Genomic DNA, 18,886 nt, shown 5'->3' on the forward strand with positions numbered 1-18,886 from the left:
TTTTTCCTTCGTGATTGCCTGTCTTTGCTAAGCGGTTAGACCAGTCTTCTCTTACCCTCCAGGACCGGGAAGCGGACACCTCTTTTGGCCGTTTCTGGGAGATTTGACTAGGTCTGTTGAAAGGGATGACAATGAAATAGAGTAACTTACTTCTGCTGAATGCCGTAAGCTCAGGCTCTGACATCTTACTGGCAGGATGTGTGGACTGCATCTGCCGTCTTCATGATGTTGGGGCTGCACGGGAATGCAGGCGCTCAGAAACACCACAAGTGTGTAGATCTCTGTAGCCGAGAGTGGAGGTCTCCCATGTTCAAAGTCAAAGAAGTATCTGTTTAAGAGCTTTTGTTTCTCCTCCCCGAACGCACTTACTTCTCAGTGAGATATTTCAAACCAAATCACCCCCATACTGGAGTATTTGGTGCTGGTTGGTCTTGGGCTTATGCCTGTTGGGGCTTCTTTTTGTCCCGTCTCAGGCTAAATTGGGTGCTTGCTGTGTGACTCTGGGCTGTGTAATCACTGAATTATGACAGATGTCCCGGAGGTCATCGAAGTTGGCATGTTTACCAGGTTACCAATTGGGTCTATATAGGCTTTGAGAAGCAAAGAATGTGGAACAGCTCATGGGAAGTTTTGCTGCCCTCCCCTTTTTAGATCAATGCCTTTTTGCGTTTTGGAAGCCTTCCTCCTCTCTACCCCTCCCCCACCCCTGTCCTTCAAGAGACAAAATTTTAATTTAGTAGTAGTGGTTGCGAATCCAGGCATTATGTTAAACTGTGGCCACTTGAATCAGAAGAATCTTGAAGTATCTTAATGAGGAGGGAGAAACTTGGGTGGTAAGAGTGATTTCTCTCTCTGACATTGTTCTGAGGAATACTGTTGACTGCTCCTTCATGTTGGTTTTATGCTCTTCCCTGTTTTATGATGACAAGTCGAGAACAGTTAAGAATTTCTGATTTTTTTATTCTGTTAAGTATTTTATGTGAGATCCCATAGGGAGCTGTGGAACTGTATTGTGCAGCGGGAAATAGATAGTAAAAACATTTATTGAACCTTGTCCAAGGACAGCTTCTGTTTTGGTTCTCGGTGAGTTGCTCCCGCGTATGCACAGTGCACATCACTACATAATCCCTGGTCTGGTCCACTGAGACCCAATGGTCTTTGTCAGATAATCCCCTGTCTTCCTCCACCTACTTTCCCCCTTCCCTCCTTTGCAATTATACCTTGTTTGTCTTGGTGAGAGTTGAGGAGTTGAAGAGTTGAATGTGGAGATCATGAGAGATGTGGGGGTCAGAGATATTTTCTACTTTCAGGTTATGATCACCTCATTTGATGGAAGTGGCATGAGTGGGTCTAGTTCTCAGAAAGTGCCCAAAGAGATCCCTTCTGAAGAGAAGGCCATCCCACGCTGTAAATTGTCAAGAGACAGAAACAAGCATGGAAGTAAATAAACACTTCAGAATGCAAACAATTTGGCTTTGAGTTGATAGCGCCTAAGTCGGTGTCAGTTTGTGGAGGGGGGAGCTTTATATAAGGGGATTCGAAATTAAAGGACATATTTGTGAGAGGAAATTTGTGGAACTGGGAATTATATGCCAGAAGAGCATAAACTGCATTTTCTTATTTTCTACCATGGGGTTAAGGAAAACACGCCCTGGTGATGGTATATTAAATAAGGAAACAAAATCATCCTAACTAACCACAACACCTTCCTTGTGCTCAGCAGGAAATAACTAACAAATTCATTTTCTGTTTTCTATCTCTAAAGAAAGCCCTCTGGGCCACAGGGTCATTGGGAACATTTTCTCCTTGGAGCAGATTTGCCCATTGCAAAATAGGGAAACTGGCACTCAGAAACTGTCATCATGCCCGTTATATTGAGCAACTGTGGTTGAATTGTTACTTTGTTTAGCCAGTTTCAGCTCTGAATGTGTCTGGATTCAGAGAGCTGTGTTTCCTGGGGAGATCATCTAGAAAGGTGTCTTAGGGTGGGTTAGTACTTTGGGACAATGTATCCTATGGAGGGATATTGAGTTTAAAAGTTAGCACATGTCTCAGTAGCATCAATGAGGGGTCATGCTAGACCCTTTGTAGAAGGTCCTCACGAATGGCTAATTTCACTGCTATTGTGTAATATTGATTTGAAGCCTGTGAAGTCTGGCTGGGATAACAATATCTGTCAGAGGGGTATTTTTATAGATCTCATGTGTATCATTCATCCAAAATTACTACCTCTGGTGGTAAAGAGTTGAGTAAAATCTTTGCATTTCTAAAAAGCTTGCATACAGGGAGGTGTTTTCTGTGCCTTTTGTGGAGAGGAAAAAGAGAAAGCAGTCTTCAGGATTAGCAACTCTGTACAATGCTATAAAAGCATCCTGTTCTGCAACCAGTCCTGCATTTTTAAAGATGGTTGCACATATTTTGGTATAATCACACCCTATCTTGTTGCTTTCCTATATATATGGTTTTAAGCTGTTTCCTTGTTGCATAGACACAGCAGATAGCTTAAGAAAAAAAAAAAAGATCATTCTTCCTTTGGGACTTTCTGATTTACAGTTTTCTTCCAATGTATAGTGTTCTTTGTTGTTAAAGATGGAAAAGGTGTATTCCCCCGGGGCGGGGGGTTGGGGTGGTGGTGGTGGTGGTGGCTTTACATCCTTTAGGATAGTTTTATTTAATTTGACAACCAGAATCACATATTAGAGGAAGGTGGTTCACAAAATTCAGCATAGCAAAAGCGACTGCATATTTTTAAAATGCTGTTTATTTAAAGAATCTTTTCTTCCCCCGCCAGCTGGAAAGCCAGCTGTGCTGCAGCTTAAAGATGGGAAAGTGAAACTAGTCTAGAAACTGACCATTCCTAGCTGTGAGGACGAGGCTTGGCTATAGATTTAGGGGTAGAATTACCATGATAATATCATTAATTCTCTTGGTGCCTCCTTTCCTCAGCCGATTGCAATTCTTGGGGGCGGGAACCATATCTTATCTTTGAGGTCTTTTTCCTACCTCTCCAGCCTCCCCCCCACCATGTTGGTACTGTGTCTGATGTGTACAGGGACTCTCAAGTGTCTTTTGAAAGGATGAAGTCAAGTGAAGTTAAAAAAGCAAGCCTCCCGATTAATACTAAAACAATCTTAACTCTCGGATCTGTGACACCAAGTCTTAGTTCTGAAAAGCTGAGTTTGATGATAGCCTTTACCTGTCGCTATGGGAACCTTTTTTCCAAAGGAGTCGTTATCAACTAGAGTACTTAACCACAATGTGTTTAATCATTGCGCTGATTAGTGTTAATGGGATTTGAGCCACGGAGACTAAAGGTCTTGCTGGAGAGGACCCTCTTTTTTTTTTTTTTGGAGAGTAGATTACCACTCCCTCACCCTCAAAACAAAAATAAAAATAAAACAACTCTCCATTTGAATTAACAAATATTTTGGGAGCTAGAGAGGATGGTATATTAACTAACTAGGTGACTAACTTCTTGGTCCCAATCCTCTTTTCCATTTTTCATCATCTAGGACGTTTTCATTCTATTTCCTAATAGCAAATGCACCGTTAGGGTTTTTTTTTTTCCCCTTTCTAAAATTGTATTTACTTTTCTGAATGTGTAATATATTTATATGCCTCAATCCAGAAAGTGCATATGAATATACGGTCAAAAGTCTCCCTCTCACTCCTGTGCTCAGCTACCTAATCCGTAAGGCAATTGAAAAATAACATATTCTTGAAATGTGTATTTCTCTAAAAGCAAAACGTTTGTCAAAGTAGTCTTAGGTTTTTCTCTTAACAGACAGAGAGTGTTCATTTTGCCATTAAGTCAATTTTATGGTAAATTCTTCCCCAGGCAATACATATATATACATATATATGTATGTGTATGTATATATTTGTATAGGCACGTACATATGTATGTATCTATCTATACATAAGTATATATTTGACTTAACCCAAGATCTTAATCACTACCCTACCTCACAAATGTAACCCTAGGCTCAAGAATGAAAATACCAAGGTGTTTTTCAGATACTTTGCCATTAAGAAGTTTTGTGTGACAGGAAATTTTGGGAGGAGTCTTCACTGGGATGCCCAAGAGAGAAATGCAATGATTTGTCCCTGAGCTTAGGGCAGCCCCTCTGCCCGTACCACGATTCTTACTGTTTCACTCTCTCAATAAGCTCACAGCAGAATCCACGAGGAAAATCACATGTTTCCATATGTGCAAAGAGAAAACCCCACAGTGCGTGATTGCTTTGATTTTCATTTAGAAGGCAAACCCAAAGACTTCAGTTGCTGATGAAGAGTTTGATTTTGACTGACTGTATTCCTATAGGCTGGTATTCTAGGGGGAATTATCCACTTGAATCTTGCTTTGAGGTACGTTTAAGGTAACGGATTTGAATTTAAGGTAACGGATTTGAATGCAGTGTTAAAATTTCAGAGTGTCAGGGAATTGCCACTTGAATACTGAGGGGAAAAAAAAGGCAACAGTGGAAAATTTTAACCCTCTAAATCCTGGTGGTTTAGTGGCATCTGGCAATTTTGCCCACTGATTTGGAAAAGGAATGACAATATCAGTGAAGTTTTTCCCTGTGTCATCTTCAACAACTGGTTCTGGGTTCTTTCTTTTGAAGGCCTGACGTGGTGGTGGTATAATTTGAGCCAAAGGTAAGAGAAATTTCCCTCCAGATTTTGAGTTTGGATGCATGCGTATGAAATGGGGATTTTTGTCTTACTCGTTTCTAGGAATTAACCCTCCTTTCCCACTCACTTACTGGAATTAGTATATAGAAATAAAGTGAGTTTATGAATTTCAAGAGATGATATAGGGAACGCTTTAGTAAACTGAGGAAAGTAGGTGAATTGGCTGGTGGAAGTGTTGAATTGTGATAGGTTTGTGAACATAGATTCTTATTTTTTAAAATATTTTATTTATTTATTTGACAGAGGGGAAAAGAGAAAGAAAGAGAAAAAACAAGCAGGGGAGGAGCGGAGGGAGAGGGAGAAGGAGGTTCCCTGCTCCATGTGGGATATTGGGATCATGACCTGAGCCGGAGGCAGATGCTTAACCAACTGAACCACCCAGGCGTGCCCCTAGACGCCTTTAAAAACAACAGTGCACCCAGGTGAATCTTGGTGAACTAGAGCTTGGTGGAAGGCTGTAGGAACCCTAGCAAACGTGGAGGCTGATTAAAAGGCGTTAGGATGACCTGCGAGAGGACATCCTGTACTCAGGCAAAGAGCTGGGAAGCTTCTGCCAATCTGGGATCAAAAGACAGAGATTCACATTGACAGAGAGCATTTGTTGTTAATCAGCTGTGATATTTTTCGATAATTATGAAATGAGGTTAAGTTAAGGAACCTTCTTTCTCTGGCTAGCTGTGTTTGGCCAAGTGTGGCATATGAGCTCCATTCTACAGCAACGTTCCCTTCCCACTCTGTGCTCTGAGTGATCTCCAGGTAGCCTCTCCAGGGACCTTCTCTGGGACAGAGCCGGTTAGTTCCTCCCTGTGCCTCTGCTCAGGACCTGCTTGTGCAGCTGGCCTCCAGGGCTGAGCTGGATATGGTTAATACTCCATTTACCCTTGCAGATGTTTCCAGAGTGGCAGAGCGTCCAGGAGGTTTCCGTCTTCCACTAGCAACACAGACCCCCAAGATGTGGTGTTTGAGTTGCTTTTTATCCTGCCTCCAGAAACAAAATCTTTAATGCTCCTCTTTTGCTCTCACAGATTTCCTGCCTTGTGCTGATGACATTGGCTTCCCCCGCTTCTCTTTCCCTCCGTGATCTGTTTATTCAGACTGAGGATCTTTGTCCTTTAGGCTAGGATGTTTTACTTGGTCTTGATCTTGATATCGTTCCAGCTAACAAAAGCCAAACTGGGCTAACATTCCTCCGGACTGAGTGAGAGGAAAAGTCACTGCAAGGCTGAATACCTGGTCCAGTCCCTGGGAGAGTCAGGACGTCATTAATTCGATTACGACCATGATGCCTTTTGGTGTCCCTGAAGTCGTGTTATTAAAAGAGCTTTGCTTCAAGTCCATCTTTCAAATGTTTGCTTCCACAAATAATTCAATGTAGGTGCTCTGCTTCAAGAACAAGGTGTTTCGGGTAGTTGTATCAGACACAGTCCCTCTCATCAAACAATTTACAATCTGGAGGTACAAAGGAAGAGTGGCACTTCAATCCAGAATGTGCTAACTGCCATGAGACACACCAGCAGGGGACTTTGGGGAGCAGGGGAAGCCTCTCAGAGGAAAAGAATATCATATTTAGAGGATTAAAGGAGAAGTAGTTAGAGATGGGATTCTAATACTCAGAGATAGTTGAGGTAGAGGTGGTTTAGAGATAGAGAGGGATGAAATGATTGATTAAATTGATTGCATGGGGAGAGAGCCACTTTCTCTTCTGCAGAGGGGTATACTTAAAGTATACAAAATAACCAGAATGACAGGGAGAACTGGGTAAGGAGTCTGGAGAGGAAGATGAGGGTAATATTTTCGACTGTCTCGAATGCTAGGCTGATGACTTTATTTGTAATTCTGTAAGTAGTATTTGAAGGCTTATGTTAAAAGCAATTCAGTAACGTTTTGTAGTTACTGGTGGATGGGTCTTGCACATATTTTGTTAAATTTATCCCAAAGTATTTCATGTTTTCCTGATGCTACCGTAAAGGGTATTTTTGTTTAGTTTTGCTTGCCAGTTATTAATTGTTAGCATATAGAAATGTAATTTATAAAGCACTGATTATGTATCCTGTGACCTTAAGACATTTGCTTGTTAGTTCTAGTAATTGTTTTTGGTAGATCTCTTAGGATTTTTTTCTATGACTAAGTTGTCAGTGAAAAAAAAGACAGTTTTCCTTTTCCTGTTTGCCTTTTTTCTTTTTTGCCTTTTCTTTTTTCTTTTTCTTTCCTTATTGCACTGGCTAGGACTGCCAAGGACAGTGTTGATTAGAGTGGTGAGGACAAACATCCTTGTTCTACTCATGGTGGAAAGGATTCAGACTTTCACTATTAAATACAACATTAGCTGAAGGTTTTTCATAGATGCCCTTCCTTAAAAAAATTTAAAAAGTCTATTTAGTGTGTGTAATGACCAAGAATTTGGGCTCTACAGCCAAATGCGCCTGGATTTGGAAACCATCCTCTACATTTTCTAGCTGAGTGATGTTGGGCAAATTACTTTCTGAGTCTTAGTTTCCTATAAAATGGGGATAATGATAGAACACTTAATAGGATAGCTGTTCCTATTAAATGAGGTAATACATGTAGAATGATTAACATAGGGCCCCAATAATAAATGTTTAAAATAGTTACTTATTAACAAAATCTGACTAGACCAATGTGAGCAGGAAGCCTAGTAAGTGAAAATTTTAAGTTCTAGAAGTGGACTGAAGGCAGGCAAGGGGAAGATTTTCACCAACCACTCTATTTTTAACCCATATGTTCCGATTTATCTCCACTTGAGAGCCTCTGGGCTGGGCTGGTGGGGGTGGTGATGAGAAGGGCGTGGGTTATGTGTGTGGTTTCAATGTAGGGAAGTTCATGTGAGTTTAGGGTCTGAATGCTGGTCCTGTGGAAGTCCCAAGTAGGCTATCATTCTTCATGTATACATGAGTCTCTGTTGGTCAGTATTCTGAGAAGCCCACAAGTAGATACTGCTGCTCTGTTTCACAAATGGGATGACTAAGATCCATACTCCAAGTTTTCTTAGGAGGAGCTGCTCAAAGTCCCTGGAAAATAGCTGGAAATGTCCATCTCTCTTTTTCTTCCTTCCTTCCTTTTCTTTTCTTTCTCTTTCTTTCCTCTCTCTCTCTCCCTCTCTCTCTTCTTCCCTCCTTCCTTCCTTCTTTCATCTTTCTCTCTCTTTTTTTTTTTCCCAAAGAAAGCAGGTCCCCGGTTCAACCTGCTTTGATTTGGGGGTTTCCAACTCTGGGGATAGGTTCACACTGCATCATTCATATTCTTTCTTTGTTTCTACATTGGGTTGGTGTGGATCTCATGGCTGACCAGGGACAGAGGGGTACAGATGTGGGCATATAACAGGTGGCATTTTTGGAGTTTGTGGGACTGAATTTTAATTTTACGTAATTGATTGATGTGTGGAACCTGATGAAAGTATGAATCTTTGCTCCTTAAATGTTTGTAGGACAGAGGCTCTTTGCTTTGGCTTCTTCCTCTAAATATTTGTTGGGTATTATTAACCCTCAGATTCTGAGCTTGCCACATATCCCCAAGCTCAAGTTCTCCTGTTATTTTCTCATTCTTAGAGTCTTAGTATCTATGGCCAGTACCACGTATATGACACTTATCATTTAATGCCATGCATTGTTAATTACCTTTTGATGGGTCAGGTCAGTATCTTATCTCCTTCCCCTGACTGGAAGATCTTTGGAGGGCAGTAACTTAACATATGATGAAGTAAATATTTGAGTAATGGCTATTGCCGAGAAAGAAGGGAGAGTGGGTCTTTTTGCTTTCTCTACTGCCCACTTTGGCCGTAGATAAATTTCAAGTTTCCGCAGATGACAGCCTAGACTAAGGGACTAGAGCAACCATAGAAAGTATCCTCAGACATTTTGATAATAGGCAGAATTTGGCTTCTCTGTCATGTTTCTGTTCAGTTCTTTTCCCCCTTGATAGTTCATAGCGTTTTGTGGGTAATTCTTCTCTTTTCTTGAATTTTAGAATTTTGACTGGGTGGTTTCCCTCACACATGTTAATATTTTGGCTTGCGTTTCCTTTCCGTCTTTTGGTTAGTTGGCATTCTGCAAACGATTCTTCAGTTTCACTTTGCCGTGGGAGTTTTTAGGATGTTCCCTGTTCGGCTTTCTCCCTGGAGTGTCCAGTTGGACGTGGTTACTTGGAGCTGCTCGTGCTGCAGGCTGAATACCTTGAGACGGAAGACGTATGGCTGGTCGTCATCTGTAGTAAGCGGAGACCGCAAGTTAGGCGTTGTTGTACCTCTTTGCCTCGTAGGCAGCTTGAGCGCTTCTGGAAGCCAGGACTGGTTCTTACATTGTGGTGTTATTTCCTCAGAGGGTGGGGAGGGGGATCCTAGTGTTTCTTCATGTCTCTCTTTGGCATGTTCATCCTCTACCATATCACTGAAATGAGGCATTGTCTTCCATCTGCTTGGCTAATATATTGGGTAAGGGTTAGGGTGGCTTTCAAGGGGAGGTGCTCCTCTAGCTCAGAGTGCCTAAGGACCACCCGTCACCGCTTTGCACAAGGCCATGGCACACAACTCCCTGGAGTCAGTCCCTTCCATTCGTGCCTGTGGCCAGAAGTATAATCTCAGTACAGGGCCTCACTACAGCTCCTTAGGCCGGTGATGAACTTGACAAACACTGCGCCATTGAGGACTCTCTTTTGGAGGAGCTTTGTGTGGTTTTGGAGAGGAGAGTTTATTTACCAGTCAGGACTGAACAGGTAGATTAAGGAGATCTGACATGTCTGACTTCCTGTCTCTGAATGAGAGAAAGAACGGCAGGCCTGCCTCCGGTGTAGCTTTCCCAGGATGGTCATTGGTTGGTTGGATGTCAGGGAACGAAATAATAAAAAGAAGAATTTTTTTTTAAAAGGAAGAAATGAATCTCGGACCACAATGCGATCCAACTGTCCAGAGTGAAGCTAAGGCCCACAAGCGAAGAGTTTCTTTCAAAGGGCACTGGGGCTTCCAAAGGCAGCCTCTCTGACTGCTCACTCTTAGTTGGTTTCCTTTTCATCGTTCATTCATGTGGATTTCCTTCTGAGAACCTCTCACCTGGGGTTTCCAACTCTCCTACCTTGCCCTTCTGTGCTCCCTACTTAGGTCTGCTGTCATACTTGCTTTTTTGTCATCATCGTAATAGCTGGTCCTCAGTCTCTATTCCCCCAAACCAGAGAATTTGCCAGAAATTTCTAGTGCAACCTTTCCAACCCTTCCTCAGACTTTAGGTCTGATGGACCTAGTGGAAAGATAATGAACAAGGCCTGGGACAGGGACCTTAGAGGCTAGAACCACTTATGACAAAGCTGGCTGAGCTCCTCTCAGGTCCAGTTCTTTTAGGTAAAACATTTAGCCACCATCTCCCTCCCCAAGAAAGCCTCTCCCATATTCCAGGTTTCATCTGCAAAAGGGAGTGCTTTCTCCAAAAAGGCTAGTAACATTCACGAGGCCCCCTAGTGACGTGCATGTTAAATTGTCTTGGCCAAGTACTGGTTTTTGGATGGCACTTCCCAGAGCTCGGCCCAAGTGATTCAGGCCATTACTGGGAAGATCCTAGGATGTGGAGGCAGGTGGAATCATACTCTGGGCCAAGCAAAACATTACCACTTCTGAGAGAAGCTTCTTGCTACTGGGAAAGAATCTAACTTGTAAGTTGAATGGAGGCACATGGATGGCCCCCAGATTGGGAGGGAGCTTCCTGTCTTTGTTTCTCATTATGCAAATTATCTGAGTAGGTTTTTGCTGTGCGTGGTGTGCGCTCATCTAACAGGGCAAGTGGGAGCTGGAGCTGAGACTAGTTCCCTCGGGAATATTGTTTTCACCTCTGCCAGTGCCCCCCCACACCAGCTTTTACTTTGCCCACACTGGTTGTGGGCTCCTTGCTTCTTGTGTGTGGTGGCACAGCCTCAGGGCCTCTGGCGAATGAGCCTTAGGCCCGGAGCTTGTTGTACAGAGTAAGGATTAAAGGCATTGGTTTTAGATTCGTCTGTTAAGGGATCATGTCAAGTGGATAGAAGGTCCCAGAGGTTTGATGGTCTTCACTAGGCCAAGCTCACAAACTATATTTTTTTAAAGTAGGTACACAATTTTACTTTTCTCATCTCTGAAGTTAGATAATAGCCTAGTCATAGCCTAGTCATTCTAGAGGAAGAGTGCGTGTTGTCATTATTATTATTGGATTTTATATGAGAGAGAGAGAGAGCATGCGCAAGTGGGAGGAGGGGCAGAGGAAGAGGGAGAAGCAGACTTCCCACTGAGCAGAGACACCCCCCCACCCCTCCCACCCCCGCCTCAAGCCTGGGGCTTGATCCCAGTACCCGGAGATCAAGACCCGAGCCAAGATCAGACTTGTCACCCGCTGAGCCACCCAGGCCCTCTGGTGCATGTTGTCATCAGATGAGGAAAGTAGAGAGGCACAATAGTGCTTCTCTGGCCCTGTGTCTCAGAGGGTGATCCTCTGTGAGCGCTACTCTTTATTCTGTGGGTCAAAGATTCCTTTTTTTGGAAGACTTTGTGACTGACAACTGTGAGTTTGGGGAAGGGGTCGTGGCTGGATTGCCGTGGACCCGTTCACCCTTAAAGACTGAGGCTGCGCTGTGTCTCCTGCCTGTGGTTCCTCCAGTGATGTGTGAGTTCTCTTTGGTTCTTTCCCCTCCCATTTCCTTCTGTCGTTCTGTCACTGGCTCTTCTTTTGACCCCTTGGAAAGGGCACAGTGCCTAAGGGGCTGTCCTTGGTTCTCTTCTTTTGATGCAGGGAGTCCGTGCTGAAGGTTCAACCATGTACGGCATCCTGGTTAAGAGGCCATGCTCTGGGGGCACCTGGGTGGCTCCGTGGGTTAAAGCCTCTGCCTTCGGCTCGGGTCATGATCTCAGGGACCGGGGATCGAGCCCCACATCGGGTTCTCTGCTTGGCAGGGAGCCTGCTTCCCCTCTCTCTCTCTGACTGCCTCTCTGCCTACTTGTGATCTCTGTCTGTCAAATAAATAAAAATCTTAAAAAAAAAAAAAAAAAAGAGGCCATGCTCTGGAGCGGACTCTGAAGGGTAGACCTCCAGCTCTATGACTTTGGGCAAATTTATTAACCTCCTTTTGCTTCAGCTTCCCCAGCCATAAAATGGGGCTAATAAGAATACTTGACCTCATGGGGTAAGGTTTCAGGGAACTCCTCACGTAAAGTGCTCCGAAAAGTGCCCACTTGGAGGAGAAAATGGCAGGCTAGCTGGAATTCCCATTAGTGACATGTCTGTTGTTGTGGAAAGAAAATGGCTTTTCATTTTCATCCTGATATTTGTTAAAATCCTGGCTCTGTTCCTCACAAGCTCTGGGGACTAGGGAAGGTCACTTGATCTTTCTGAGTCCTCCCATTTCCAGCTGCCTGGGGCACATTGTTTCAGGCCTCTGTCGCTGCCTGATGAAGCACCCCAAAATGCGGTGGCTTCAGACAGCAACAGTTCTTTGTCATTATCTCTCACAGTCCCGGGGATTGACTGGGCTCAGCTAGGAGGTTAGTATCTTTCTTGTCCTTTTGGTCACAGGGTGGCTAAGCAGTCAGACGGTAGCTGGGACTGGGTCACTTCAAAGCTTCCTCTTGACCTGTCTAGAAGTTGTTGCTGGCTCTTCTCATCTGGGAGCTTAGCTGGGGTTAAGGGCCAAGGACTTTGCCTGGGAGGATCCTGAGAGGGGGCCAGGAAAATGCTGAGTTGTCTTTTATGATCTAGCCTCAGAAGTCATTTCTACCACATTCTGTTTGTGAGAAGAGAGTTAGTTACTAAGCCCTGACCAGGTTCAAGGGGAGCAGACTTAGACTACTTCTTGGTGGAGGGATTGTCGAAGACTTTGTGGATATGTTTTGAAACCAGTACAGTCTGCTTTCTTTTTTTCTTTACCTTTTATGATTTATTTGAGAGAGAGAGACAGAGACAGAGGGACAAAGGGAGAGGGGGAGGGAAGAGAATATCCTAAGCAGATTCTGCCCTGAGCGTGATCTCATGACCTAGAGACCACGACCTGCGCCAAACCAAGAGTTGGAGGCTTAACTGACTGAGCCACCCAGGCGCCCCTACAGTGTGCTTTCTGGTCACAAACTATTGATATGAAAAATACACTCATCCTCACCCCAAATCTTACTCCTCCAAAAAAGGCTCATCTATGCTGGCACCAGGCTCAGGCCTGGGGCTAGGGTCTCACCCTCTAAATCAGGTGTAGGTGCCAATGGGGCCTCTCTAAGTCAGTTCCTTGGGTGCAACAACTTGAGCCTTGTTCCTCTTGACTTGAAGAAGTGAATTATAGAAACAAGTTCTCTGACTACCCTCCCCGCACCTGTCTACTGTCACACAATGCCGGACTAGATGTAGAGGAATTGCTAAAAATGCCCCCTTTTTAAAAATTGGTAATACGTAAACATTGTGGAGGACTTGAATTTTGAGATAATTTTAAGCTTACAGGAAAGTTGCAAAAATGGTACAAAGACACTCCTTTGCCCAGTTTCCCCAAATTATGCAACCACGTGAACTTATCAAAACCAGAAAATGAATAATAGTATTGATGTAATACTATTAACTAATCTATAGACCTTATTCACGTTTGGCCAGTTGTCTTACTAATGGCCTTTTCCCAGTCCAGGGTCCAATCTAGAATCTCCTATCACCTTCAGCTGTCATGTAGATATTCTAGCTGAGGTAGATATTCCCATTTAGAAAGAGGGAGAATTCCCATTTAGAAAGGGGGATAAAGAAGATACGATCCATATACACAATGTCCACTGGTACATTTCACAGTTCTGAGATCCAGCCCGGCATGTGAATAGACTCACGTCTGGGAACGATTCTCCACTATTCTTGGTTTGATCCTATGGGCTCCACGTTTTGCCCTCTAAATTCGCCTTCCTTTTCCCTGAAATACGGCCTGGGTCTGCAAGCTAAGGACTCGTCTCAGTGTTCTGTGTTCTTTCAGGTGATGGTCAGTCAGGTGCAGCCCCAAGAGGAAACCCAGAAAAGGCACCAAAAACAAAGGTTACTAGAGTCACTGGTCCTAGAGAAGGGGTCACCACATGCTGCACAGGGTCAAGAGAACTTGCCACATTTCGGTCAGATGGCACAAGACGGAAGAGCACAGACAGCATTAGGCCCGAGACCTTATTGGGATTTCCTTGGGAAGAGAGAGCCATGGCAGGATGAATTGTTGAGGACTGGCTAGTGTGAAGAATTCTGGTGGTCTCTAAGCTATAGGGGTGGTTGGTGCCTGCCTGCCTGGCCCCTGGTCCTGGGATGATTAAGGGGCAGACAGAAGAGGGACGGCTCTGCATTGGTTATTGCATATCAAAGGCTTGCTCTTGATTGAGTGCTTTGCTATCTCTAAGAAGTGGCTAGCCCTGATGGTGCAGTCTCTCCAGACAGAAAGAGTTTTTCAGATGTCCAGACATCCTATTACATAGAAAAGGAAAACTCTATAGAGTACACTCAGCCAGCTTCCTACTTATAGATGTTTGGGGACCCAAAAGGCTTTTCATTTTGTAGTGTTTGGTCCCGGCTAGTACACTTCTTTTTAAAAATGTGCAGTTTGCCTATGAATCTTACTGGAGTTCACTACTTTAGATGAAAGTCACACTCTCAGATTTTAGCAAGCTAAGCTCTTCTCTGCCTTGAACTCCCTGTGGGCTGCTGTGAGATGACACCCTCAGATTAGTGGAATTCCTGTTCTTGAATGGAAAGGACCTGGGAGGAGTGTCCTTAAGATCCTTAGAGGGCCTTTTGTCTAGATCAAAGGTTCTTTGAGACGTTGCCTTTTGTCCTATGCTGTATAGGACACCCCGGTCTTCAGTAGTGACATTGATCTAGACTTCCAAACCACTGGGAACCTCAAAATCCATCATCTTTGGTTCCTTTCTTACCTTCATCCCCTATGTTCAGTACGTTGTCAAGCTCATGACAGTTTTTGCTACTGCAAAGTTTCTTCAATCCACTTCTTTCCGTTCACGATGCTCTAGTTGGGTACTTATATGTCGCCTAGACTATCACAGTCACTGCTAAATGGAATTCCCCATTTTCAGAGTCTCTGCTCTCCTCTATCACCTCTCCTGGAATTCGCTTTCTAAAACAAAGTAATTACGTTTGCCCAAAACAGAAGTCTTCATTAGCTTCTTACTGCTTAGAGAATAAAGTGCAAATGCCTTCACGTGACATGTGGGGCCTTCCACAGTTTGACCCCGCCTGTCTTTAAGCCTGCAGCCCACTCTGCTACTCTTACTCTTTGCTGCAGCCAGGATGGACTGTTCTGAAAATTTAGGAAACATTTTACATTTTTCTTCCTTAGCGCTTCTATACATTCTGTTTCTTTGGCTTGGTATGCTTTTCCTTTCTTTCTCAGTCAGGTGCTAGCCTCCTCATCCTTCACAGTTCAGCTCAGATCCCATTTCTCCTCAAGGCTTTTTCTGATCCCCTCAGTCTGAATGAATCATGGCATCCTTTATGTTTCCATAGCCGTTCATAGCTCTTCCGTAATCACACTTGTCTGTTCTATCATTTAGTGTAGTCAGATCTGGAAGCAGTGCATGTGTGTGGTCCCTAGACTATGAGCTTCTTGAGTGTGAGATGGAACTGCAGCAAAGGCTGTCTCTGTCTCTGACTTATTATTATCTTTTTGTGTGTGCCTTAGTTAAGTTAGATGGCTACCAACTGTCTGATGACTTGAAGAGAGAATGAATTTTACTTTAGGATTAGAACTGGCTATTAGGGAAAAGAAGGCCATCTGCACCCCAGTGTTCATAGCAGCAATGTCCACAATTGCCAAATTTTGGAAAGAGCCAAAATGCCTTTCAACAGACGAATGGATAAAGAAGATATGGTCCATATGCACAAAGGAATATTACTCAGCCATCAGAAAGGATGAATACCTACCATTTGCATAAACATGGACAGGTCTGGAGTGACCTATGCCAAGTGAAATAAGCCAAGCAAAGAAAATCAATTATCATATGGTTTCACTTACTTGTGGAACATAAGGAATAACATGGAGGACATTATGAGAAGGAAAGGAAAAGTAAATTGGGGGAAATCAGAGCGGGGAGACGAAGCATGAGAGACTGTGGACTCTGAGAAACAAACTGAGGGTTTTGGAGGGGATGGATTGAGGGATTGGTAGGGCCTGGTGGTGGGTATTAAGGAGGGCATGGATTGCATGGAGCACTGGGTGTGGTGCATAAACAATGAATCTTGGATCACCGAAAAAATAAAATTAAAAAAAAAAAAAAAAAAGAACTGGCCAGTAGAATAAGCATCTGGTTCCTGGAAGGAGATTGGCCTGGGTGTATTATACATTGGCAGAGATATACAAGGCGGTAAATTGAGGCAGCCACTTCAGATGCAAATAGGGGTTGGTTTAGTTAGAGTGCTATGCCGGACTCTTGGCTGTTCTTGTTGCTGCTATTGATAACAATTAAAAAAAAAATCTCTGATGTGTGGCCTAGAGTCTGTGTTTTATTAGCCTCTGTGGAAAACGCCTTGATTGTTGGGGGTACTAATTACTAAGCACCTGAGATTGTTCAGAAATAGGAGAATATGGTTCTTTTGTATGCCAGCGTATGCCATGGTACTTGGGATGTTATAGGATCTCAATAAATATTACTTGAGGCGAAGAGTGAGTGGAGAAGTGACTTCTCCTCAGTGACTCTAGGGTACCTGCATGTGCCATTCCCAAGGATCCCCGCTTGGAGAGCCAGTTCAAAGTTGGCCAAAGTTAAGAGAAGGCTCAGTCCTCCCAAGTGATTTATTCAGGGTCCTTGTGATCCTCAGAGCTTTCTGCACTGCCACGGACGAGTGGGGGACACTGGGGCATTCAGATATAGACATAAGCAATCGGTGGCAAGTGAATGGCAGAACTGTGATCAAAATCAGGCGGTCAGAAGGGACAGGAGCTTCTTTTAGGCGGCCAAGAGGAGAGTCTGGGCTGTGTCCTTAGTCCAGGAAGAGGAGACTGTTCAGGCATTGTCAGCTGTTTAGTGGTTGTTTTGCTTTTAAATGATGAAAGCCCTTCCTGGAAATCAGTGTTACTGGGCCCAGTCTCAGCCCACTGCTTTCCCCATGACCTTGTGCAGCCTATGCTTAAACCCTGGGCTTTGTCTTGAGCTGACAAATGCTGGGTTCTCCCTTGGCTGTGAGAACTGGGGTGGAGGGAGTGTTACAAGCCAACTAGGTAAGTGGCATGGCATCAAAATAGAGCCTGCATGGGTTTCTAGCTTTTCTTGGGAAATTTTAGCAAAATCCCAGACTGAGGGACAATCTGGACGTCTGCAGTGCAGAATTTCTCCCTGGAAGCTGGACTTCCCTGTCTGCTATTCCGGGTATCAAATCCGAGCAGCCTCGCTAAGTCTGTGATTGTGGTAATTGGATGGGAGGGGTTGGGGCAATTTAGGAAGATGATGGGGGCCTGACCTCTTCCTGCCTTTGAGATCCACAAAGGGAAGGGAAATGGGGAAAATGATAAATAGTTGATCAGAAAATGGGGAGTGCCCCTCCTAAATTAGGACAGCTGGCTCAGTGATACAAATGTTTTGCTGCCAATGGCCCTCACGACCAGATGCTGTGAAGACGGAAGTTCAACTCTGGCTTTGGGCAGCTCTCTCCACACAGGGAGGTCAGTGTAACCTTTTCTCTGCCCTTGCCCAGCTGTGGGTTCCTCTGAGGAAGTCTCAAGGGTCTGGAGAGAGGGGACTCATTGGGTCCAGGTTACTGGATTCCAGGGGAGGGGTAGTTCCAGTTGACAGGGGCCTCAGGGCATGTGGGTTTTTCTGCTTGACTTTTGGCTTGTCCTTGGAGACTCTGCTGGCCTGTTTTCAGGAGGACTGGCTCAAGGTGACCTGCCTCTGTTCCCTAGATAGGAGAGTTGGCCTGCTTGGTCTCTCCCTATCCCCGAGAAGCTGATTTTGCTACAGGACTGGGTGAACCATATGGCAGCCCAGATTACAGGGATTGTTGGCGTTTGTCAACAGAGAGAGCAGGCTTTTTGGCTCTAGCAGATTCCCCAGGTAGGGTTCCCACACCATCTGTGAGCACAGCATATAGGATCAACCCAATGGGTATACAGTCCCATGCTCATCCACTCCCTGCCTCCTAAATAAAGGGAGAGGTAAGTTTGCCATCAAATATTGGCTAATAGATACATTCTTTAGTTGCTTTATTGTTAGTTTATTTGAAGGAAGCTAAAGAGGTCTGGTAATCATGTATCTTACTCTTGAGAGGTTTATAGTCTAGTTGAGGATATAAGATTAACATGAATCTAGAGCATGTGTCATAAAGCAAAAGATACATAATAATTAAAAATAGGGAAGATAGACTATAGAATTCAGAAATGGGGAGGATCTGTTGGGGCTGAAATTTTCCAGAACAGGGTTAGGCTTGGAGGTTAGTCTTGAAGAGTGAATAGGTTTTGGGGATTTAGGAGGATAAGGGAAAGGCTTCAAGGCCCAAAGAACAATATGAACAGAGGTAGAGACAAGCAAGATGTCTTTGCAGGACCATGAGGAGATTAGTGTGGTTGGGGTAGAGATACAGGGGAGATAAGATTAGGAAAGCAGGGCCAGACCAGATTAAAGACGGTCTCCAGAGACAGGCTAAGGAGCATGGACTTGGTTCTGGAGGTGATATGGCCCCATTGTAGGTACCGGTGCAGATATGATATGAAAGGAGGAATGTTTGCAAGTACTTTGTATACACAAGTCAGAGTAGACTGGAGTTGTGGAGAGATATATGTTCCAGAGATCAAGGAGAGAGTTATAAAGTCCTTGAAGCCATGGCAACTGAGGGGGAAGAGGCAGGTAAACTATGTTGTTTCTTTCCAGAATCTGTAAGATTTGATCGGGAGCTGGGTAGCCCCTGGGAGAGAGGTCAAGGTTGAATCTTGGAAAGCTGGAAAAATAATAGGGCCATTGGCAGAAATGGAGAAGTTGTGAGAAAAAGTCATTTTAAGGAGGAAAATGATGAGTTCGCAATGATTTTATTTACTTAACAAACAGTTCTGTGACACTATGAACTTGGCACTGTACTAACCACTTCGTAAGTGTTAACTCATTTAGCTCTCATCAAAACCACATAAACGCAATACTTTGCTATTATCCTCTTTATCACAAAGGGGAAAACTCAAGCATGGAAATGTTAAATAATTTGCCCAGCTTCATGAAGCTATCAATAAA

General features: G+C 44.0%; 1 protein-coding gene across 5 annotated transcripts in view; it reads left to right on the top strand.

Moving 5' to 3' along the window:
- The window catches only part of LOC111141189 (neuregulin 2), a 175,617-nt gene that overhangs the window by 1,363 nt on the left and 155,368 nt on the right, over positions 1-18,886 (top strand). The gene's annotated exons all lie outside the window — the stretch shown is intronic.

This window comes from Enhydra lutris, unplaced genomic scaffold, assembly GCF_002288905.1.
Source record: "Enhydra lutris kenyoni isolate GAN:26980312 unplaced genomic scaffold, ASM228890v2 scaffoldscaffold5, whole genome shotgun sequence".
In the NCBI taxonomy this organism is placed as follows: domain Eukaryota; kingdom Metazoa; phylum Chordata; class Mammalia; order Carnivora; family Mustelidae; genus Enhydra; species Enhydra lutris.